Source organism: Podarcis liolepis, assembly GCF_965112155.1.
Source record: "Podarcis liolepis genome assembly, chromosome: 7".
Classification (NCBI taxonomy): domain Eukaryota; kingdom Metazoa; phylum Chordata; class Lepidosauria; order Squamata; family Lacertidae; genus Podarcis; species Podarcis liolepis.
Window position 1 is genome coordinate 21,823,537 of NC_139561.1, and position 24,828 is coordinate 21,848,364.

Consider the following 24,828-nt stretch of genomic DNA (forward strand, 5'->3'; position numbering starts at 1 on the left):
CGAATGGGTCGAGCGCGGCTACGTGGCTTGATGTGCGCCTGCGCGATAGAGCTTCTGCCCGCTTTGGTCCTTGGTGGCTGCTCACCTTGACTGCTGCCAAGGGGAGAGCGATGCGCTTTCTAGCCTCTCAAAAGCAAACAAAGCAACGATTACTACTACTACTACAACAACATTTATTCATTACATTTTTTTATTTAAAAGGATCTCAAAGTGACTTACAAAAGATTTAGAAACACCAAACAACTTGTTGACTGTGTAAAAATCAAATGCTATAGAAACGAGCATCTGTAAAGGTATTCACCCAATAACAAGAATAAAGAAGGGTGCATTATTTTTTTTAATTTCTTTTTGTTTTACAAACCACATTATTCTAAAAACAACCAAAAAAACCCAAAGCAGTTTGCAAAAAGAATAAAACAATGAAATTCTCATTTAAAAACAAGCCCAAGAATTCAAACCTTTAGAAATAATTAAAACCAACGATCAGCTGAAAGGCAAATTAAAACACATTCCAACATTCCACATGGCTGGATAGAGTTGCCTAAAGAAAAATGTTTTTAGCAGGCGCCGAAAAGGGTACAGTGAATCATGTTATGTGTAAATGTGACTTCTTATATACATAATTTACCTTGGTTTCTCAGGTCTTTGGTAAACAGTCTTTGGTGAACAGTGTGGCAAATGGATCTGAGCATCCCCTGAGCATGTTTAGATAGCGCCTACTTTGCAAAAGGGCTATACAGTGGTACCTCAGGTTACATATGCTTCAAGTTGCATACGCTTCAGGTTACAGACTCCGCTAACCCAGAAATAGTGCTTCAGGTTAAGAACTTTGCTTCAGGATGAGAACAGAAATCGTGCTCCGGCAGCGAGGCAGAAGCGGGAGGCACCATTAGCTAAAGTGGTGCTTCAGGTTAAGAACAGTTTCAGGTTAAGAACGGACCTCTGGAACGAATTAAGTACTTAACCCGATGTACCACTGTACTTGCACTTTGAAGTGCTTTCGAACTGCTAGGTTGGCAGGAGCAGGGACTGAGCACCAGGAGCTCACCCCGTTGCGGGGATTCGAACCGCCGACCTTCTGATCGGCAAGTCCTAGGCTCTGTGATTTAACCCACAGCGCCACCCGTGTCCCAGTCACGGGGGTAGATGTGTGTAAATAAAACCATATATCTTAAAGACACTACAGTCTCTGCCATGCCTCGTTTTTCCAAAGGAAACACAAACCATGGTTAAGTGCCAAGACCTCTGGAATCTCGCAACCCTCAGCAGAGATTTGGGTGGCCTATAACAATACTTATAGAAGAGGGCTAAGAAAAAGTGACCACAGACAATTTTAAAAGGTGCTTTGTTAGGTTTCTGTGAGATGAAAGGAACTCCCAAATGGCAAGCAATTAGGAAGATGAAATTGAGGATTAAAAGCCCTGTCTAAATCATAACATATAATTAAGGAGTTTTATCATTTTTTTGTTCCGGAGAGAGAAAGAAAAACTGGATTACTATTCTTGCAACGCTGACGGTACTGTATATGAAATATACACCCGGATTTACAAACACTGAAGCATTGCAACTGCCCTGGACTCTTCAGTCAGTTTATAGCGCTTGGTTCTCTTCTCTCTCTGTGTGTTTTTGTTTCAACTACAGATAATACCGGGACGCGGGTGGCGCTGTGGGTTAAACCACAGAGCCTAGGGCTTGCCGATCAGAAGGCCAGCGGTTTGAATCCCCGCAACAGGGTGAGCTCCCATTGCTCCGTCCCAGCTCCTGCCAACCTAGCAGTTCAAAAGCATGTCAAAGTGCAAGTAGAAAAATAGGTACCGCTCCGGCGGGAAGGTAAACGGCGTTTCCGTGCGCTGCTCTGGTTCGCCAAATGCAGCTTAGTCATGCTGGCCACATGACCCAGAAGCTGTAAGCCGGCTCCCTCGGCCAATAAAGCGAGATGAGTGCCGCAACCCCAGAGTCGGCCACAACTGGACCTAATGGTCAGGAGTCCCTTTACCTTTACAGATAATACCATAGAGTTGGAAGAGACACCAAGGGTCTTCTAGCCCAACCTCCTGCAATACAGGTGTCAAAAGAACCCTGCTGGATTAAGCCAAGGGCCCATCTAGTCTAGCATCCAGTTCTCACAGTGGCCACTGAGTCGCATCCTCCATCAATTTGACTGGTCCTCTTTTAAATCCACCCAAGTCAGTGAAGCTTGTGGCATCCTTCCGACTGCTGGACCAGATCAGCAGGGCAGTCACCCGCTGTCACGTCCTGGAGTCCATCATGTTGCCGGCTTCCTACCCAGGCCAGCTTCTTTCTCCACTCAGCCCTTTGTCTATCCAGCTCTGCTCCTCTGGTTCCAGTCACCAACCTGGTATTTTAATCTCACCAATAATGACAGTGTGTTATTAGGCAAACCCGTCTTGCAAAAAAATGGTTTCAACACCTCTGCTGACTTGTTTTCTCCCGCATGCAAATAAATCACAGTACATTACAGGAACGGCATTCGTTCCTCATCCCGAAGAAAGGATCCAAGTCGTGCGGTTGCTATGTGTCCCGGGATGGATGCAATTCGCCAAAGCAGAGTAGAAGCTGGGATTTTGACCTTTTCTTCTGCGGGAAACTCTTCTGTGTGTGGAGGGCTTTCTGGCATCTCAGGAAGGAATCAGAGTTGAAGGTAAGTGAGCATGTTTTCATATTTCAGAGAAATAATAATAATAATAAATCATATATTCCATAAAACATATTTTGTTGCACTGTGCAAAATATGAGCAAGCCAGGGCTGAACTGATATTACCCTTGCTGGTACCTTTCCTGGGAAAATCAGAGGCTCACTATGTCAGGTTTCTATTGGAAGACCGGACAAACACTAGAACATTAGCAGTGGCAAAGTTTTTATCGGTGGTTGCAAGAACCAATGATCCCTATATTCTGAACAAAGTGCTTGTTTAACCTGGAGGTAGGCTGTGTGAATTGTGTATTGCTTGGTAACGATTTGTTGGGTCTCTGGACCATAATAAAGGTTGAATAATAATAATAATAATAATAATAATAATAATAGTCCAGAGGGCATCCCTAAGTTGTTTTAAATGTATGAGGGGCCACAGCCCTCCAAGTGTCCAGTTGCAAGCTCTTTTCTCTTCATTCCGTCCAAGTGTTAATTCCATACATGTGAATGGGTGGCTGATATCCAGGGGCTCTGGGGTTGTTGTGTTTTTCTCTTTTTTAAAAAGTGTGCATGTGTGGAAACCATGTCCCAGGTTCCCCATTGCAAGCTCCTTCTTTCTCGTTGCTTCCAAGTTCTCATTCCATCCAAGTGAATGGGTGGCTAAGTACAGGTGCTCCGGCTTTATTGGTTTGTTTGCTTTTTAAAAGTGTGTAGGTGTGGATACAGTCTCCCAGCTGTCCCATTGTGGGCCTATTCTTCTTCATTCCATCCAAGTGAATGGATACCTTTTGCTTTGTTTGCTTGTATGGAACAAGGTCAAAATGGGGGTGGGGGTTAATGATTCAATTTCAGTGCTGCTCTCCTGGGAGAAAAAAGGCAATTTCCTTCCCAAGGAGAATCGTTGGCATTCGTCTGTCTCGAGAGACAATGGAGTGTGCCTCCAGGGGTGAAGTCAAACCACTGTATCCGCAGCACCAAAGTGACCTTCCCAGGGTGCAAGCCTGGGCAGCGTGTATGGAGGTCCTGGGCTGCCCAGATGACAAGACCACCCTCTCAACCTCACTGATGTGGTCCAAAGGAAAGCAGAGCAATACATTTGGCACCAGCTGGGCTGCAGGAGTTGCCAGAAGGAGGCATACAAGGCACCACCCAACCATCTTCCAGATTTGTGTAGCGGTTCTTCTCCCAAAGATATCCTGCAAGGCAGCAGAGGTTTAGGATGAGAGTTTTCCTTCTCCTTGATGGGCTCCCTTCCCAGGTTGATGAGCTCCATCTGCCCCTCACTTCCCTCTACAGCACGTACAGAAACCACCTTCTTGACCATTGGACCCACTATTGGTCTCGCCGGCTCAATCCGCCAGAGCCTGTCTTCTCATGCAAGGGAAATCCCAAAGTCACCAGCTACCTTCACTTGGTTTAGCCGACCAGCTGAAGCCATTCCCAGGATGTGGCCACTGTTGCATGCTGACAGCTTGTGGGAGCCACAGGTGAGAGCTGACTGCAGGGTAGGGACCAAAGACAGATAACTATCCCAGAAGGAGCACAGTGCGTCCCCTCCCCTAATATCCCATATCCCCCAAGAGAGTAAGATGCAGGAAAAATGCCTGAAGCTACCAAATATGCTGAGGCTGCTCTGATATTGTTGGGAGGGCTTTAAAAATTAGCTCAGCAGCTTGGGGGTTTGTCTTAAAAAAGCTGAACAATTTTCGAGTTTTCCTTTAAAAGGCCTAAAGAATTTTGGGGCCTTCCTTAAAAAAAAGCTCAACAACAACTTTCAAGGTGTCCTGGTTTTTACTTTTTGAAACATGGCAACCCTAATATCTGTGTAATACAGGCTGCCCATTTCCCCTTTGGGGGTGTTTAGGGGGGTGCCTTCTCTTAGAAATGGCCAATGTGGGGCCCTGCAGAGGTTGTTAGATTCCTCCTCCCATCATCCCCAGCCAGCATTATTTTCATTAAATTTATTTCCTGCCCTTCACCAGCAGGTCCCAGAGCAGGCTCCAACAATTAAAAACTGGGTGGACCCTGAAGACACACCTCTGAGGTGTCAAAAGCCAGGGTAAAGAGGTTGTCTTTAGCATTGGCTGAAAGCTGTACAGAGAAGATGCCAGACACGGAAGGAATTCCACGACGTAGGGGCTGGCGCAGAGAAGGCCCTCTCCTAGACCACCAGTGTTATGTACTGAAGTTCTCACCCTGGGCCAGCAGGGGGATACTGTAGATAGTTTTCACTCAGGTCCACATATGCAAATAAGGAATTGAAAGTGACGTTCGGTGATTGGATAGTTACAGAAAGTTGTTACTGTTGCGTTGTAGTGGAGCTCTATATAAGCAGGCTGGCTGAACCCTTCAGTTCAGTTCTGTTCTAGCCTGTGAATAAACAAGAGCTGTTTGAAGAATCGCTGTGTCGTCTGATATGTTCACCCACAACTTAGCAACCAGCACGCAGATTTCTGAGAGAGGTAGAACAACAAGAGGGCCCCCTCTTCTGTTCTTAACACCCAGAGGGCCTGTCAGGAAAGAGGAAGTCGCTCAGATATTTGGAGCCTAAGTCATGTAGGGTGTTAAACAACAATGTGAGCACCTTGAATTGGGCCTTGAATTGCAGTAGTTTTAAAACTGTGGTAATAAGGGCCTGGCCAATGGTCAGGGGTGATGACAGGAGCTGGAAAACATTTGTTGGCACAAGAAGCTGTTTGATACCAAGTCAGCCCCTTGGTCCATCTAGCTAAGTATTGTCTACACAGACTGGCAGCAGGTCCCCAGGGTTTCGGGCAGCCCTACCTGGAGATTCCAGAGATTGACCCTGCGACCTTTTGTGTGCAAGGCAGGTGCTCTAACTACTGAGCTATGGCCGCTCCCTGACATACTGCAGGAACAATCTGCCAGTCAAGATTGAGAACGGGAGTGTCTCCAGAATTTCGCCATTTTTCAGGAAGGATTCGGGCCCATCCCGGAAATTTTGGTTGCCCAATTAAAGGGGATTAAAGCGCTAATTCGCCTACGTACAACCAATCCAGATTTTACGAAACAAAAACTAAAAGCCTTGACTTTTTGCTGCTGGGAAAGTGTTGGGGAAACATAATGAGAAGTGTGGGATGAAGATACGATTAAGGCGTAACGGCCCCGCAAGCAAATCAGGATGAATGCAAGTTGAATGCTCACTGTAAAGAAATCAGAACGGATGCTCAGCAAAGACCAGGCACAGTCCAACTACTGCGTAAGCCTTTGCTCAAGCAAATGAGGACATTTTCTGGTCACCTGGAGGTACCCCAGATAGGTTACGAGAGCAGAAGTCCCTATTCTCACCATTGGAAAGATGGAGTTGAAACATCCTTTCCTTAACAAACAGAAGTTACATCCAGATAGGGATGGAAGGGTCTGTCGATTTCGCTTCCCTCTATTTCTCATTTTTCTAACCTTAAATTCAGGTCTGCACCAATGTGTGTTTGTTTCTCTCTCTCTCTAAATCCTCCTAAAAATTCTACAGCCGTTAATATGAACTTATCCTAACAAACACTTTTTCTGCCTGCAGTGTTGACTAGCATACAGTTCTTTGCACTTCTCCCACGCATAATTTTCTGCCTTTTAAAAATAAGATTGTCTTTTTGGTTTTTATTTGTTTTTTCCTTTTATATCTGTTTTAGTGCACATGTTTGCTTACATATTGTTAAGTCGCTTTGAGGCACCTCGGTGAATTAGCAGCCAATAAATTTAAGAATATGGATACCCTGTCTACTAACCAAAGTTTTCAAAGTGGCTTGCAGTATATTTGCTAAACTGTGGCTCTCCAGAACTTGCAGAACTACAAATCCCACCTTCCCTGGCCATTGGTCAGGCTGGCTGGGGCTGATGGGAGTTGTAGTTCAGCAATGTCCAGAGGGACACAGGCTCCCAGCCACAGTTTAACTGCCTGCCTGTATTTGGATGTGATGCTAAACCATGGTTTAGTGCAACCATTTGCCTCTTTGGTGGCCTCCTGGTGTTTTGGAGGTGTACACACAATGCATTTTAAACACATGATTCCTCCCTCCAAAGAATTCTGGGGCTGTAATTAGAGAGCTACAATTCCCAGCGCACTTCACAAACCCTAGTTCCTGGGAATCTTTGCGGGGGCCATGTGTTTTTTAAGTGTGGTGTGCACTTAGGTCTAGAGCAGCCATCAGTCCTAGCTAGCAAGGGAGCTGTACTCCCCGAGTCTTTAAAATAAGGCAGGGCACAAAAGCGAAGTAAGAAAAAAGGAGAAGGGAAAGGGGCGGGGAACCCTCGGAAGTGTAGAGTGTCAATAAACAGTTTCATAATCTCAGATCTTTGATTTTGCAATAAATGGCTTTCCAGCTTTCCTGAGTTAGCTTTCCTGGGTCATGCTAGAAGCCCCGCTTTCCCTTTCACATGTCTTCGCCCTTTTGATCAACGGTGAGTCTCCGGAGCCATGTAAGCAATCAGCTTCCTAAGAAGTGTCAGTCTACAGCAGGGGAAAACCAAAGTGGTGTCATCCAGATACAGTGGTACCTCTGGTTGCGAACGGGATCTGTTCCAGAGGCCCGTTCGCATCATGAAAAGAGCGCAACCCACAACAGCGCATCTGCACACATGCGGGTTGCAATTTGGTGCTTCTGCACATGCGCATAATGTCATTTTGCGCATCTGCGCATGCACAAGTGGCGAGACCCTGAAGTAACCCTTTCCGGTACTTCCAGGTTGCCGCGGGACGTAACCTGAAAGAACGTAACATGAAGCAAACATAACATGAGGTATAACTGTATTGTTAAACTCCAACTTCCACCATCCCTGGCACAGGTAGGTAACCCAGGACCTATAGCCTGCGTTTACCCTTGCTGAATTGTTTCGTTACCAACAGATAGATAGTTTTCAAAGCATCAAACAGCACTTCATGCACGATCGCCATTTTCCTGGATTTGAAGGACTGTCACATGGAAGAGGGAGCAAGCTCATATACTACAGCTCCAGAGGACAGGGCGGTTCAAATTACAATAAAGGAAATTCAGAGTGAACATTGGGAAGAACTTCTTGGAAGTAAGAGCCACTCAACAGTGGAGCGGATGACCTGGGACGGTGATGGACTCTCCATCATTGGAGGTTTCTAAACAGAGTTTGGATGGCTGTCTGTCAGGGATTCTTTATAATAATAATAATATAATATTAATAATAATATCTTTATTGTCATTGCCCCCTTCGGGGACAACGAAATTACTTGACTGCTCCATAAAAACACTAATTAAACAATACAGTATAATACAGCAAGGGAGATTAGATGACTTTCAAATTCCGGGCTTCCATTCAGGGCCGAAATCGCTCTGGAGAAGAAGCTGTTCTTAAGACGGCTCGTTCTTGTCTTCATCGTCCTGTATCTCCGTCCCGACGGCAAGAGCTCGAAGAGACAGTGACCAGGATGCGATGGATCTTTTACTATGTCCAGTGCCTTCCTATGGCACCTTGTGGCATAAATCTGCTCTAAGGTGGAGAGTGGGCAGCCAACAATGCTCTCTGCTGCCTTAACAACCGTGCACAACTCCATCCTGTCCTGGGTAGTACAGCTTCCGTACCACAAACTTAAGCCATAAGTGAGCACGCTCTCAATGGCACAGTGATAGAAGGCATCTTTAGCTGTGATTCCTGCATTGCAGCAGGGGATTGGACACAATGCCCCTTGGGATCCTTTCCGACTCTACAGTTCTATGATTTATGTGGCTTTGGGCATCAGCATTTTGGCTTCCGTTTTGTCAGAGCTCTGACAAAACGGAAACTGTTAGGTACTGAGCTGAATAAGATCCAAAATGCAGCAGTCTGATTGGTCCTAGAACAATAGGACCCAGAATGCAGCAGTCTGATTGGTCCACAGGAGCCACCCAATCCAGCTCCAGGTGGAAGTGAATCCGCAACCTTGATTGGCCTACAGGAGAATCCCGGAATTAGCCAATCACGTGGGGCCCATTGTGTAAATAATGTATATAAAGCAGACATTCTGGGGGAACTTCCATTCCTCCTCACCACTATGAGCTGAATAAAGAGCATGAAATCCACTCTCAACTCCGAGTGTATTTCAGAAACTATGCTGTTACCAAGGCGGCAGTTACAGGCAGCTCCCAATTCACCCGTGCCCTATTGGTGTGCAATCACATACATGCACAAGGCGCCGAACTTGGAAGTGGCCTGAAAACGTCACTAAAATATCACTAAAAGGGCAGAATGGGGCCGGGGCAGAACACATCCCATGGGCCAGGCCGATGCACATGGTAATCCGGAATGTAACCCCTTTGCAAAACAAGGATTGCCTGTAAAAAGCATTGAGAATGGACCACTCACAAGAGCTGAAGGGGCGTCTCCACCCCCATTGTTCTACCCGGACACTGAGGTCCAGCTCCGAGGGCCTTCTGGCGGTTCCCTCACTGCGAGAAGTGAGGTTACAGGGAACCTGGCAGAGGGCCTTTTTGGTAGTGGCGCCTGCCCTGTGCAATGCCCTCCCTTCAGATTCAAGGAAATAAACAACTACAGTGGTACCTCTGGTTACGTACTTAATTCGTTCCGGAGGTCCGTTCTGAACCTGAAACTGTTCTTAACCTGAAGCACCACTTTAGCTAATGGGGCCTCCTGCTGCCGCTGCACCACTGGAACACGATTTCTGTTCTCATCCTGAAGCAAAGTTCTTAACCTGAGGTACTATTTCTGGGTTAGCAGAGTCTGTAACCTGAAGCGTATGTAACCTGAAGCATCTGTAACCCGAGGTACCACTGTATCTGACTTTTAGAAGACATCTGAAGGCAGCCCAGTGTTTAGGGAAGCTTTTAATGTTTGATGTTTAATCGTGTTTTTAATATTCTGTTGGGAGCCGCCCAGAGTGGCAGGGGAAACCCAGCCAGATGGGCAGGGTATAAATAATATATCATCATCATTCACTGAAGATAAGCAATGCTGTTGGTATTCTCCAGGTGCTCTCCTTGAGGCCATGTGGTGGAAATGTGTCCAGTGCGTCCATCCAGCAGTTCTCCCTCTTTGCAAACATTGATGAATCTCTGAGCATCTCTTTAGCAATTACTGACAGGCTGTGGTTCTCAGAACTGGAACGTCCAGCAACTGGTTGCTCCACTCCTTCAATCAAGATTGCAGATTTATGGTTTCTAAAATGTGTGCGTAGGTTGGTTGTTGTTTTACCTACATATTCGATGCGACATCCCTGGGGCTGGCTTTTGTTTTGGGTTTTTTTTGCCCTCAGTGATATAGATCATCTTGCAGAGCCTTCAGGGGATGTTCCATTTGATGTCGTATGTTCTAACCATCCTGCCACTTTTGAAGATAGTTGTCTCTGGGAGATATAAACACGCGGGTGATAACAGTGTTTGGAATTACAAGGATGAGTGTGGGGATTGCTAATAGATGGCTTAACTACAGCTCTCACTAATAGTTTGCATAGATTTGGATTATGCATGGGAATGAAATAACAGCCTGGCTGCTGTATCAGGTCAAAAGGTCTACCACCTCCAGCATCCTGTTCTCTGGCCAACCAGGTGACCGTGGGAAACCTGCGAGCGGGACTCAAACACAAGAGCACTCTTCCCACTCCCTTGGTTTCCAGCAACAGGTATTCAGAACCATTTACTGCCTCCAACCCTGGGCGTAGTCATTAGGGCTAGTAGCCATCTTTTCGTTGGTGGCTGTCACTGCCTCCTATGCAACTGGTCCATAGTTTGTGTGTTGTGTGAAGAAGTAAGAGTACCACTTCATTCTGCCTTGGAGTACTGTGTTCAATTCTGAGCACTGCAATTTAAGGAGGATATTAACAAGCTGGAACATGTGCAGAGGAGGGTGACCAAGATGATCGAGAGTTTGGAAACTCAACCATATGAGAAACGGTTGAGGGAATTGGGTATGTTTAGCCTGGTAAAGAGGAGACTGAGGAGATATGATAGCCATCTTCAAATACAGTGGTACCTCAGGTTACATATGCTTCGGGTTACATACGCTTCAGGTTACAGACTCCGCTAACCCAGAAATAGTGCTTCAGGTTAAGAACTTTGCTTCAGGATGAGAACAGAAATCGTGCTCCAGCGGTGTGGCAGCAGCAGGAGGCCCCATTAGCTAAAGTGGTCTTCGGGTTAAGAACAGTTTCAGGTTAAGTACGGACCTCCGGAATGAATTAAGTACTTAACCCGAGGTACCATTGTATCTCAAGGGCTGTCACATGGAAGAGAGAACAAGCTTCTTTCCTTCTGCTTTGGAGGGTAGGACTCGAACCCATGGCTTCGAGTTGAAAGAAAGGAGATACCCATCAGGAAGAACTTTCTGACAGTAAGAGCTCTTCAACAGTGGGACAGACTCTCACAAGAGCTGGTGGACTCTCCTTCCTTTAAGGTTTCAAAGCAGAATGAGCACCTGCCATGTATGATTTAGTTGAGGTTCTTGCATTGCAGCATGTTGGACTGGATGACGCTTGGGGTCCCTTCCAACTTTATGTTTCTATGATTCTAAGTACTACACAAACACACACACACACACACACGGGTCTGGGCTCCTGTTTGCTCTGCTCACCAGCACCCCACACCACTCCCTTCCCACCCCACGCAACTGCTAAGCTCGCTTTTCACCTTCTGAACCTCATTTTTTCATGCAAATCCAAGAGTCTGATGCGACACTACGTATCCTCCAATGGGAGCTGTGCTTTGACTTCATGCAAATCCAGGTTTGTGATGCGACACTACTAATCCTCCAATGGGGACTGCGTGATGACTGCCTTCCATTTCTATGCATATAGGAAGATATAGTACCATCCGCATTCCTTCCACAATACTATGTGTCAGGGATGTGGAACCTCAAGAATGGCCTTCCAGGCGTGGTTGGCGAACAGTTCTCATGGGAACATAGCAATTGCCCTGTGGGGTCGGACCAAAGGCCCGTATAGTCCAAACTCAGCAGTGGCCAAGGAGATGCCTCTGGGAAGCCCACAAGCAGGTTGCAGAGCAAGTATCCAAGAGCCAAAACAAACAAAGGCAAATCTTGCACATCCTGCACTCAACCTCTTGACTTGATCAACCTTATTTATCTTCCTTGTGAAGTCGGTGGAGACATTCAGGAAAGGCTTTGCCATCCTGCCGACCTTCCGGGTGCCTCATTCTGAGTGTCATTGCTGGCATTCTCCTCCTTCGCTGGCTACGTGCTGAGTGCCAAAACTCAACCCCACCCATCCATTGCCCGCGAGCAAGGATGACAGGGTGGCAGTGGTGGGGAAGGGGAAGAGGGCACTTTTTGAATGCTTTCAGAAGGATTGGTTTTATGTGCCTCTCTCTCTCTCTCTTTTAAACAATAATACTTTATTTAGAATTCAACAATAACAAAGGGAAAAACCACAGTAATTGCTACATCAATTCATTACAATTAACCAATTTTAACTATATATAAATAGCAATAGGAAAATTACACAACATCACTTTTAACTTACTGAAGTTTCCATATTACATTTTTATCTCTTTATCTCTTTCTTAACAAATCAAAGAGAGAAAGACCAAGAAAGGAGGCACAAAAAAGAAAAAAAAATAAGAGGAAGAAGAAGAGAGGGAGGGAGGCGGGGAAGGAAAAAGAAAACAAAACAATATACAGTGGTGCCTCGCAAGACGAAATTAATTCGTTCCGCAAGTTCTTTCTTCTTGCGAGTTTTTCGTCTTGCGAAGCACGGTTTCCCATAGGAATGCATTGAAAATCAATTAATGCGTTCCTAGGGAAACCGCTTGCCAGGCTGGCGGTGCGGAGAAGGGCTTTTCTCCGCACCGCAAGCCTTCAGGACAGGTACGGGAACAGAGGGGAAGGCGCGCAGCGCTTCTCCTCTGTTCCCGGGGCTTGCGTGGGAGGAGGGTTTTTCCTCCCCACCGCCAACATTCAGAACAGCGTTCTGAATGTTGGCGGTGGGAAGGAAAACTCTCCTCCCACCCCAAGTCTTCAGGACAGCCATCCGATGCCGGGCTGCGGGAGGAGGCGTTCCCCCCCCGCCCGGCATTGGAGCTTCGTTCCGATGTCCGGGGGTGGGAGGAGACGTCCCCCCCCCCGCCGGACATCGGAGCTTCGTTCCGATGTCCGGCGGCGGGAGGAGACGTCCCCCCCCGCCGGACATCGGAGCTTCGTTCCGATGTCCGTTGGAGGGAGGAGACGTTCCCCCCCCCCCGCCGGACATCGGAGCTTCGTTCCGATGTCCGTTGGAGGGAGGAGACGTTCCCCCCCGCCGGACATCGGAGCTTCGTTCCGATGTCCGTTGGAGGGAGGAGACATTCCCCCCCCCCGCCGGACATCGGAGCTTCGTTCCGATGTCCGTTGGAGGGAGGAGACGTTCCCCCCCCGCCGGACATCGGAGCTTCGTTCCGATGTCCAGCGGCGGGAGGAGACGTTCCCCCCCCGCCGGACATCGGAGCTTCGTTCCGATGTCCGGCGGCGGGAGGAGACGTTCCCCCCCGCCGGACATCGGAGCTTCGTTCCGATGTCCGGCGGCGGGAGGAGGTCCGAGGACAGTGGGGAAGACGCGCTGCGCTTCCCCGCTGTCCCGGAGATTTCCCTATGGGCTGTCGTCTTGCGAAGCAAGCCCATAGGGAAATTCGTTTTGCGAAGCGCCTCCAAAACGGAAAACCCTTTCGTCTAGCGGGTTTTCCGTCTTGCGAGGCGTTCGTCTTGCGGGGTACCACTGTAAACACATTTGACTTCCGATTAGACTCATTGTGTTGCTATTTCTACTATTTTTTCCACACACAGTTCCAAATTATTGTATTGCTTTCTTTGTTTTCGTCAGATATCGAAAAACATTATATTTGTTGTTTTACAAGGATCAGTCTGTTTCTGCCAGGAGATATTTGATATTGTAATGTTTTTCCAGATACTCTTTAAAGATTTCCCATTCTTTCTATACTTTCTGTTTTGGATAACCTCTAATTCTCTCTGTCATCATGCGCATTTCTCTTTAAGACTCGTCAACATGCTGATGAGGGCACATGGCTGGCAACATGTGGCAGCCTTGATAAAACATCTGCAATGGCTGCCCATCAGCCACTGAGCCACGTTCTGGGTCCTTGTATTAATTTACAAAGCCCAGAACAACTTAGGTCCAGGGTACCTTAGGGACTGCCCAAACCTTTATATCCCCTCTCGATCGCTGAGATCATCTTCAAGAGCTTCTCTGGTTGCCCCCCCCCCAGTTGGATTGACATCAACACAAGACTGACATTTTTATGCCATCAGCTCAGTCTCGTGGAATACTGTCCCAGCAGAAATTCAGCAGGGACCTCCTGTGCTAACTTCCAAACGTTTGCCGAGAACTTTTCGATGCCACCAGTGCTTTTCCAGACAATGAAGAAATGCATATTCTTTAACAGTTAGTGGGCGATCTGTGATTCTAATTTTTTATGTGATTTTTATTGCATATATAAATAATTATAAATGGTTAAATAATTATAAATGGTTTTTTGGGGGGGTTGGTTTTTTGGAGGGGCGCGGGTGGCACTGTGGATTAAAGCACAGAGCCTAGGACTTGCCGATCAGAAGGTCAGCGGTTCGAATCCCCGCGACGGGGTGAGCTCCTGTTGCTTGGTCCCTGCTCCTGCCAACCTAGCAGTTCAAAAACATGTCAAAGTGCAAGTAGATAAATAGGTACCGCTCCGGCGGGAAGGTAAACGGTGTTTCCAAGCGCTGCTCTGCTTTGCCAGAAGCGGCTTAGTCATGCTGGCCACATGACCCGGAAGCTGTATGCCGGCTGCCTCGCCCAATAAAGCGAGATGAGCGCCACAACCCCAGAGTCGGTCACGACTGGACCTAATGGTCAAGGGTCCCTTTACCTTGGTTTTTTTTATTAAATGCGTCACAGAGCTACTTACAATAGCAAAGGCAGGTAGTGAGTGCCGAATGTTTTGTGGCCCGATGGGGTCGCTGTGAAATGAGAGGGTGGTATCTGTGGTTTGAAGGAATACAACAGGCATGGGCAAACTTGACCCTCCAGATGATTTGGGACTACAATTCCCATCTTCCCTGACCACTGGTCCTGTTAGCTAGGGATGATGGGAATTGTCGGTCCAAAACATCTGAAGGGCCAAGTTTGGCTATGCCTGGAGTACAAAAAACAAAGCCATTTAGGGACAAAAACATTTGGGTGTGGGGGAGGAAACTCAATTGCAGATTGAACATTCCCAGCTGTCTTGGAATACCAGTTGAATGTTGAGGCAGGGCAGAAAATGTGTGGTGGAGGGAGATTAGATTGAAGTGTTAGGAGGAAATGATTGGACAGAATCCTAAACAGGAACACTTTTGGTTTTGTTGGCATCCGTCTGTCTCAGGAGACAATGGAGGAGTTCACCTTTGTGGGTGAGGTCAAACTGTTGGAAGGTTGCAGCACCTGCTGTGGTTGTAGAGCCCTACACTGGTGAGACATGTTTTGTTGCAGTTGGGGCAGATGAAGGCATCCGGTTGTGCTGCTGCAGATGCACAATGCCTTTTCTGACAGCAATCCTTCCTCCTCTGGTCCCTGCTACGGATGCACAAACTGGCTGCCTGTCTCCAGGCACTGCGGGCATCTGCAAGGGATTCGCACACAGCAGAGTCGATGTCGCCAGCCTTCATGTCAATGTTTGCAAACATCTTTGTAGTTCAGAGTTGGTCTGTCAATGGGCCTGGTGCCTGAAAAATTCTAGCCCCAAAGGGGGGATATTGTGATAGGAATTTTGAGGTCTTAGCTATATGGCAATGTTCATAACCGCACGTACATAGATCAGCACAGGAAAAACGACCTGAAGCCATTTTGATTCCTAAACTGAGCAAATGTTTTCTCTGCATGGTCAAAGTGGAAAAGCCTCCCCATTGTCTTTTCCTTCACAAATCCTGTCTTAAGGGTATGTCTGTGTTTGAATAGGGTGTGAGCCTGTGACATGGCCCAGGAACTAAGTATCTATCACTATAAAAGACTGGCCAGGCTCCGCAGGCAATCCAATCAAGTAACCTTCCAGACAGGAGATAAACAAGGACAGGAGAAAAACAACATTCAAATTTCTGTTTTAAGACCACCTTTTTGTGATGTAGGTATGATGTATCTGAGGGGTGGTCTTAGGTTACACCCCTTCTGTGATGTATGTTTCTGGGGGTGGTCTTGATCTACAGGGTGGCAATTTCAAAAGTCTTTATAAGGCCTTGTGGGCCATTTTTCTGGGTCCCTCCTCTCTCCTGCGGGTGAGGGGAGCACCCTGTTTCAACAGTTCAATAAAGATAAAGCTTACTAGCTGCTTTGCTTCTCAGTATTCTCTGGTTGGCCTCTGTTATTTTCTCCTACCAATAGGGAACCTATGTAAGGACTCTATATGGGCTCTTGGATAACCCATAAGGGAAAAGGGCAATTTTTTTGTTTACAACACTGTAGAGCATGTCTTTGGGGACCCTGCCATCTTCCATTGGACATGACAAAGCCAACGTAGACATTGCTGAGACAGAAGTGTGACCACGCTGGGAATGTGGGCCTAGGAGAGCACACCTTGGTTTGAAACTCTGCCCTGCCATGTGATACCAAAAATCTTCCTGACACAGTGTGTGTGGAAGGTGTTGCAGCATCGCTCCTGATGGTTGGAAGTTGCCCATGACTCACTTGCAACAAAGCACGTGAGCCTGGTAGACCTTCGTCTTGGTTTTGGTATTCTCTTCAGCTTTTGGAGAGATGAGCCATTGCCCTAGCTGCCTTGCCAATATGCTCTCACAGCTCAGCATTGATGGAGAGGCTGTTGGTTATGATGGAACCCAGGTAGACAAAACTGTCTGCCACCTCAAGTGTAAACAGGAGTGTCATGGAACTGCCATCGGCTCAGAGGCGAGGAGTAGAAGGGCAGTTGTGTTACAGGGAGCCTCCGAAAATCTTGCGAAGCAGTTCCTCTTCCAGGGAGGAGGAAAGCCCCACCTCTGGTGGGGAAGAGGTGCAAGGACCAGAGGGTGCTGGTGGGAGCCTTAACACCGCTCCTGGACAAGCTGGACAGGAGGGAAACATGCCCTTGCCATCGCCCATCCTGCGCAGTAGCCTAAGGTGCAAAGAGGGAAGGAGAAGGTTGGGGGTAACGGAAATCTTATGCTGGGGGAGGTCCAAAAAAGGACCACTCCCGGATTCTGCTCGCGATTGAGCCAGACATGAGCTTTGGAGCTCTTCACTGTAAATAGTTTGCACCAAAATAAAACCTGTAAAACCATAGCTGTCAAGTGTCCCTTATTTGAAGGGACAGTCCCTTATTCCATCGCCATGTTCCGCTGCTGTTCCTTATTGATGGATGTCCCTTAAATGATGTCCCTTAAATTTCAAAGCAAGCAGCGCCTCTCCCTCCCTCCCTGCCGGCCAGGGAGGAGGGAGGCTCCAACTGTGTTGCTTGGCTGTGTTGCTCACCCAATAAGAAGTCTAAGAACGACTGGGGAGTGGAGCTTGCATGCCTCGTGTGTGGCTAGTTAATGCAAGCTGAGGGGGTTTTTGAATGCTGGACGCCATTTTGTTGCACGTGCTGCTGCAAACTTTGCAGTGTAAAGCCAGGCCAGGGAGCCATCTTAAGTTGTGGCTGCATAGGCCTTGTGGTGCATGTGATTCAGATTCTATTCAGTTGAACCTCTGGTTACAAAGTTGGTTGGACAGTGTTCCCGAAGCTACCAGCATGAGTTTGACCAGACTGCAGGAGGACAGGAAGACTGGAGTGCCTGGAACAGGTGAGGCTGCAGGTCCCTTATTTTCAAATCTGTAAGTTGACAGCTATGTGTAAAACACAGGCTTGGAGTCCTGCCTGGTTACTCTCGAGCAACCGCAACAGCCATCTGACAAAGAGGAAAGAAACAGAAGAAAATAGCACATCATTTTGCTAAAAGTTCCATTTTATTTCATTTGTTTCTGTTACGTGCACCAGGTTGCTTCCAACAAAGAGCAAGCAGACGTCTCCTTACTCCCCTCTCCCTGTGCACCCCCAAAATTTGCTCTGGAGGGGTCCCCTAACAATCTCTTGAACAGATTTTGAGAATGCACAGAGGGGGTGGGGGTAAATACTGACCTAGATGGACCAATGAGTTTGACTTCTGGCAGCAGTGTCCTCTGGGCCTTCCCTCCATGCTAGAGTAAACAAGGAGAATATTTTCCTCCCAATGGGCCATTTTGACACCACTTTCAGCTCATGCCTTACTATACTGCTGGGATTCACCAATCCAAGCGATCTGGCCAGCTGCCAGGGCAGAACAATTCCCTGCTGCCTTGCCTGCGTTCTCTGCCAACTTGAGATGCAGAGGCCATGTGTCACTTCCAGTCTCGTGCGCTTGCGCAATCCCTGGCTGCCGCTTTTTCATGCGTGCGTTGGAGAACCTGCCGTTTCATCATCTGGGGCCAGAACCGGCTCTCTCCAAGGTTCTCCAAGGACAGTTGCAGAAGGAGGAAAAGGCGAAGTGGCTCAGTTGGGCAACACAGTACAGTACCTGAAAGGTGCAAGACAGCACCTGAGACGGCCTTTGGAATTGTGCTGTTACTGGAAGGCAGAAAGTTGCCGCAAGTCTAGATTTCGGCCACGTGTTTCCCCTTGGGGGCCCTTTGTCCACAAATGTTGATGTTTGAGGCTGGTGCTGCTGCTGCTCAAAACTTCAAGCTCTTCCAAAGAGCATCAGTTTTTAAGTTCCCGGCTATTTATCTGGGTCAAAGCCATCATCCAATTGACTGCCTGTCATGAGTCATTTCTGATTTCCCCCTTTTTGAGCCTGAACCTTCTGCCCACCTCTTTTTCCATTCCCACACAGGGGAGAATACCTTCTTTGGCCAATGAGGAAATAAAGATGTTTATGAGAGCAGAGAACCAAGGCTTGATAGGCAGAAGTCTTGCAGTAATTTGGCACACATAAAACACACGCACACACCATCCTGAACTATCTGAAATGTTTCGTTTCCTGAAGAAAGGAACCACCTGATATCCAGTTGTTGGAAATTCCAAGAGGGGATATAGCATGGTTACCCAAAGACGTGCAATCTTTGAGAGCCAGTGTGGTGTAGTGGTTAAGAGCGATAGTCACGTAATCTGGGAAACCGGGTTCGTGTCTCCGCTCCTCCACATGCAGCTGCTGGGTGACCTTGGGCCAGTCACACTTCTGTGAAGTCTCTCAGCCCCACTCACCTCACAGAGTGTTTGTTGTGGGGGAGGAAGGGAAAAGGAGAATGTTAGCCGCTTTGAGACTCCTGAAGGGGAGTGAAAGGCGGGATATCAAATCCAAACTCTTCTTCTTCTTCTTCTTCAATCTCTATGGTCAGGTTGGAAATTCGCATGTTGAGCATAGAGAGCCGAATAGATAAAAGAATTCTCTGTTACTGGTTTAGAGTTCAACAGATGGACAACACTAGGCTACCAAAACAATGCCTGATTGGGCTCTCAAATGGATTACCCCTTAAAAACTGGGTACATCACGCTGCCCAACTGATGGGTAAATATGACCTCTCAGTGACTGAGATTAAAGAACTTCCCTTATATTCCCAGAAAAATATCTTTAAACGATATAGCATTGGGTAGGCAAACTAAGGCCCGGGGGCCGGATCCGTCCCAATTGCTTCGAAATCCGGCCCACAGACAGTCTGGGAATCAACATGTTTTTACATGAGTAGAATGTGTTCTTTTATTTAAAATGTGTCTCTGGGTTATTTGTGGGGCATAGGAATTCGTTCATTATTATTTTTTCAAAATATAGTCTCCCCCCCCCACACAAGGTCTGAGGGACAGTGAACCGGCCCCCTGCTGAAAAAGTTTGCTGACCCCTGGGATGTAGCGGCCTTGTGCTTGAATCCTGCTCATGTGCTTCCCACAGGTATCTGCTTTGTGGCCACTGTGAGAACAGGATGCTGGCCTAGATGGGTAATGGCCGGATCCAGCAAGGGATTTCTTATGTTCTTATGTCTTCTCATGAAAAGCTTGAGGCTCTTGAACCTCCAGAAACCTATAAGGTTTAATTAAATTAAAATAAAATACTGCTTTATTCTTTGTTAGGGATGGACAAAGCTATCATTTTGGGTTTCTCTCGGGATCTCATTTTTTCAGCCTTAACTTTGGTTCACCTTCTTCCCCCTTCCGTTTGCAATTTTTAAAATCTATTTGTTTGAAAAAATCCACACACTTTTCATTCTAATAGATGCATTTTCTTGTGTGCGGTTACACCTGGATGCATTTTGCAGCACCGTTGTCGCTAATATATGCATTCTCGCCTCCACTTTTCACTAATATATTGTTATAGATTTGAGAAGGGAACCCCCCCTAAACTCTAGAAATTGAATAAATGGTAGGATTTTGATTATTTGGGGTATTGAAGGGAAGCTTGGAGGCCAGTGGGAATATACAGGCTATGCTTTCTTTCCGAGCCAGGGCCTCGCCTGCGATGGCCCATCTAAGAGGAATCTTGGGCCTGGGCAGACAGAGGTTGCCATGGGGATGAGGTGTGTGTTTGAGGTGACAGGAAAGGAGTACTTTTTAAGCAAGGTGTGCTGGGAAGAAGAGGGAGAAGAAGGAAGCCTGGGGTCCATCTTGGGCAGGCTGGCTGAAGGCTGGTTGGAAGAGATGCCTTTGGCTCCAGGGCTGCAATGCTGGACAAGCCCCTCTTGAAATGACCATGCGGTAAGATCTGGACTCCCTCCATAAAGGTGTAAATAGGTGAATAAACCATATTTTTTAAAGCTACAACAGTCTCTTCCGTGTCTCAGTTCTCCAAAGGAACACAGACCCTGGGTGAGTGCCTGGAACCCCTAGGAATTTTGCTATTGTTTGGCAGAGAGTGGGGGGATGACCCACGACTTTTGTAACAAATATACCTTTTCAAATACCTTCCCCAGAGAAACTTAGTCTGTGATTTAAGGTTCCTGTATTGGTTGGGGAAGTGCAAAGTCGGGATGTTTGCTTTAAATTGTGAGCGGAAATTTATTCCATATGATTATGACCAATCATAAAAGGAGCCCCCTGCTGGTTCAGCATATTGTTTCTCACAGCAGCCAGTTAAGTGGTTCCAAGAAACCCGCAGGCAGGGCTTGAAGGCAACAACGCTCCCTCGCCGTTATTCATAACACTAAAACTCATGGGCGTCCAACGAATCTGATGAGGCAAGTTCACGGACGAGAAGGCTATCAGTGGCTACTAGCCACAATGTGTTTGGTGGGTCGCTTGACCTGATCCTGCAGGGCTCTTAATACGTTTTTATGGGTACAGCCCAGGGCACTGGTAAAGATAAAATATCCTGCAGTGTAGTAGTTAAGAGTGGTGGACTCGTAATCTGGTGAACCGGGTTCGATTCCCTGCTCCTCCACATGCAGCAGCTGGGTGACACTAGCTGCTGGGCTAGTCACACTTCTTTGAAGTCTCTCAGCCCCACTCACCTCACAGAGTGTTTGTTGTGGGGGAGGAAGGGAAAGGAGAATGTTAGCCGCTTTGAGACTCCTTAAGGGGAGTGATAAAGCGGGATAGCAAATCCAAACTCTTCTTCTTCTTCCTGTCTTTCAGAGCTGAGCTAGTTGAGTTCTAGGGTTGCCACCTGTCATGTATAATACAGGGTTGTCCTGTATTTCAATGTAAAATGCTACATCTTGTATTGATACAGTTTTGTCCTGTATTTCAGACCCCCCCCCCCTCTCTCTCTCTCTCTCTCTCTCGTGTTTTTGTGTGTTCCAAGTTAGGTATCCTCTCTAAATGCATGTGTTTGAAAAGGTGTGTGAAAGGTCACATATTTAAGCTCTGGGTAGCCAAGCACAGACAGATATACAAATTTGTGAGTGTGACAAATGCCAAAGGGGACATCCTGTTAGGCTGCAATGGATTGCTTTGAAGTCACTTAAGCACCAGATAAAAAGAACAACCACCATCCACCCCTCTCTTCCCTGTCCTGTGTTTTGCCAGAGCAAAGGTGGCAACCCTATTCAGTTCCTCCAGTGTCCTTTGCAGTCTTTTATGTAGAATATGACATACATAAACTGGGAACATCATGTGCAAAGAGCAGCTGTGGAATCGGAAAACATTTCCCGATTTGAGTGGAGAATCTGGAGAAACTCCTTCACAGGAGGGGCAGCGGGTTTAATGGCAGCATGTAAATTTCACTAGCACCGAAAAAGAGCTCACTTTCTGGACTTACTGCAAAGTTGGGTGTAAAGCTTGTCAGTTTCACTGCTGCTCTTTCTGTGGCCTTTGTACCGACATCCTTGAGTTTGTGCAAGATGTGACACATCTTGCAGGTTCCATGCCCTCCTTGTAACCCAACCTGTAACTCAGCCTAAGCAAATGCGACTAAAGCAGGCCACTTATGACTTCCCTGTTTACCCCTAACTTCTCTTCCCTCCCTTGCTTCTGGAGGAAGAGCTGTAGCTCACAAGTAGAGCATCTGTCTTGCATGTACATTGCACAAGGTCCCAGGTACAGTCCTTAGCTTAAAGGTAAAGGTAAAGGGACCCCTGACCATTAGGACCAGTTGTGGCCAACTCTGGGGTTTTGGCGCTCATCTCGCTTTATTGGCCGAGGGAGCCGGTGTGCAGCTTCCGGGTCATGTGGCCAGCATAACTAAGCCGCTTCTGGCGAACCAGAGCAGCGCACGGAAACACCTTTTACCTTCCCGCCAGAGCGGTACCTATTTATCTACTTGCACTTTGATGTGCTTTTGAACTGCTAGGTTGGCAGGAGCAGGGACCGAGCAACAGGAGCTCACCCCGTCGCGGGGATTCGAACCGGCGACCTTCTGATCGGCAAGTCCTAGGCTCTGCGGTTTAACCCACAGCGCCACCCGCGTCCCAATCCTTAGCTTAGCTGATTCCTTACACTCCACCTCAATCGCCGAGACCCTCGGATGGGACACTTTTGGTGGTTCCCTGTGCCCTGGAGGCTCAGTAAGCCTTCACTAGGGAGCCTTTAGTGTGGCCGTCCATGCCCTCTGGAACTTCCTTCCACTGGAGGTTTGGCAGGAATCACACACCCCTTTCTTTCAGTCATCTTTTGAAAACTGCATTGCTTGGACAGGTGTTTGCAATGTGAATTTCTCACCAGTATTTACTGATGTTTGTGGATGGTTTTGATATGCTTCATGGTTTCAGTCTGGAGCAAAATAAAAAAAATTCATTCCAGTAGCACCTTAGAGACCACAGAGACTAGGGCTTGCCGATCAGAAGGTCGGCGGTTCAAATCCCTGCAATGGGGTGAGCTCCCGTTGTTCGGTCCCAGCTCCTGCCAACCTAGCAGTTCGAAAGCACACAGTGCAAGTAGATAAATAGGTACTGCTCCAGTGGGAAGGCAAACGGCGTTTCCGTGCGCTGCTCTGGTTCGCCAGAAGCGGCTTAGTCATGACACAGAAGCTGTACACCGGCTCCCTCGGCCAGTAAAGCAAGATGAGCGTTGCAACCCCAGAGTCATCTGTGACTGGACCTAATGGTCAGGGGTCTCTTTATCTTTACCTTTAAATTTGTTATTGGTATGAGCTTTTGTGTGCATGCACACTTCTTCAGATATACATGCATGCATGCACACAAAAGCTCATACCAGTAACAAACTTAGTTGGTCTCTAAGGTGCTACTGGAAGGAATTTTTTTATTTTGTTTCAACTACGGCAGACCAACACAGCTACCTCCCTGTAACTAGTCTAGAGCAGTGTCTGTAGCGAGCATGCGAATGAGCAGGCTCTGTAGAACCGAACCAAGCCCATGTCAGGTCAAGAAGTCATTTTCCCCAGCCCCAGTTTCTCACATGCAGAGTGTTTGAGGACTGGGATATTCACAGGGAAACCAAAATGCTAGTTTAAAAAGCTATTGTACTACCAAAAGATGACTGAAAGAAGGGGGGGGTGATTCCTGCCAAACCTCCAGTGGTAGGAAGTTCCAGAGGGCATGGACAGCCACACTAAAGGCTCCCTAGTGAAGGCTGACTGCTTGCAAAATATGGACCACTTATAAATGCCATCTCCAACTCCTCGAAAGATTCCATCAACGGTGTCTCCAAAAATTTTTACACATCACCTGGGAAGACAGACAAACTAATGCCAGTGTAGTGGAAGAAACAAAGATCACCAGTGTCGAAGCAATGATTCTTCAACATCCACTTCAGTGGACTTGTCCTGTTGTGCGGATGCCTGATTATTGTCTTCCAAAGCAACTACTCTATTCCGAACTTTAAATGTTAAGCATAACGCTGGTGGTCAACAAAAGAGGTTTAAAGACTCTCTCAAGGCAAATCTTTAAAAATGCAGTATAAACACTGACAACTGGGAAACACTGGCCTGTGAGCGCTCCAGTAGGAGAACAGCCTTTACCAAAGGTGTCATGGGCTTTGAAGACACTAGAACTCAGGACGCAAGGGAGAAACGTGCTAAGAGGAAGGCATGTTTTGCAAACCCTCACCATGATCAGCTCCCACCTGGAAACCTGTGTCCCCACTGTGGAAGGACGTGTGGATCCAGAATTGGCCTCCACAGTCACTTACAGACTCACATTTAAAACCGTTTTTATGGAAGACAATCTTACTTGGCTACGAGTGATCACCAAAGAATAAGATTCTAGGAGAGGCTGCTAATCAATTAACAAAGCAGTCAAGATGGGTTCGCTGAGAAACAAGGAAAGGTGTTGTGCTACATGGGGGCACCCGAAGGTTTTGCAAGCCAGGCGCTGTCCAAGACAGGTCAAGAAAGGATGAGAAAAATATATACTACTTGAAAAAATATATAAATCCACACTTTAGACAGTAGATGGCAGAGCAGCATAAAACTACGGAGATGAACGTCATAATTAAAATGCCCAGGACAATTAAAAAGGGCTTTGCCTGGCACTGAAATGATGCCAGAGTGAGTGCCAGGGGAGCCCAGACTCAAAGGATTAGAGCAGGGTTTCCCAAACATGGGTCTCCAGCTGTTCTCAGACTACAGTTCCCATCATCCTGACCACTGCTTTTGCTAGCCAGAGATGATGGGAATTGTAGTCCAAATACGGCTGGAGACCAAAGTTTGGGAAACACTGGATTAGAGATGGAAGGGGCTTTGAAACTCATCCGCCCCAGATGGTCCTCACTGCCAGATGAATAATTTGAACTCCTATTTCTGTTTCTGCACACCTCCTAGCTTGCCAGCCCCCTTCTCGGGTTTCAACATTTATTGGGGGGACAGTTCCACCTCCCCCAACTTGCTGGACCCATTTCACAGAAGGTAAACTG

The 24,828-nt window shown here is 47.3% G+C and overlaps 1 protein-coding gene across 2 annotated transcripts in view; it reads left to right on the plus strand.

Moving 5' to 3' along the window:
- Positions 1 to 2,508: 2,508 nt before the first annotated feature.
- SCNN1D (sodium channel epithelial 1 subunit delta) overlaps positions 2,509 to 24,828 on the plus strand; it is a 70,070-nt gene continuing 47,750 nt past the window's right edge. Inside the window, exon 1 of one of the 2 annotated variants that reach the window (XM_083513035.1) lies at positions 2,509 to 2,674. The gene's annotated coding sequence lies outside the window, so the exon portion shown is untranslated. The remainder of the gene's footprint in view (positions 2,675 to 24,828) is intronic. The other variant, XM_083513031.1, reaches the window with a different exon arrangement.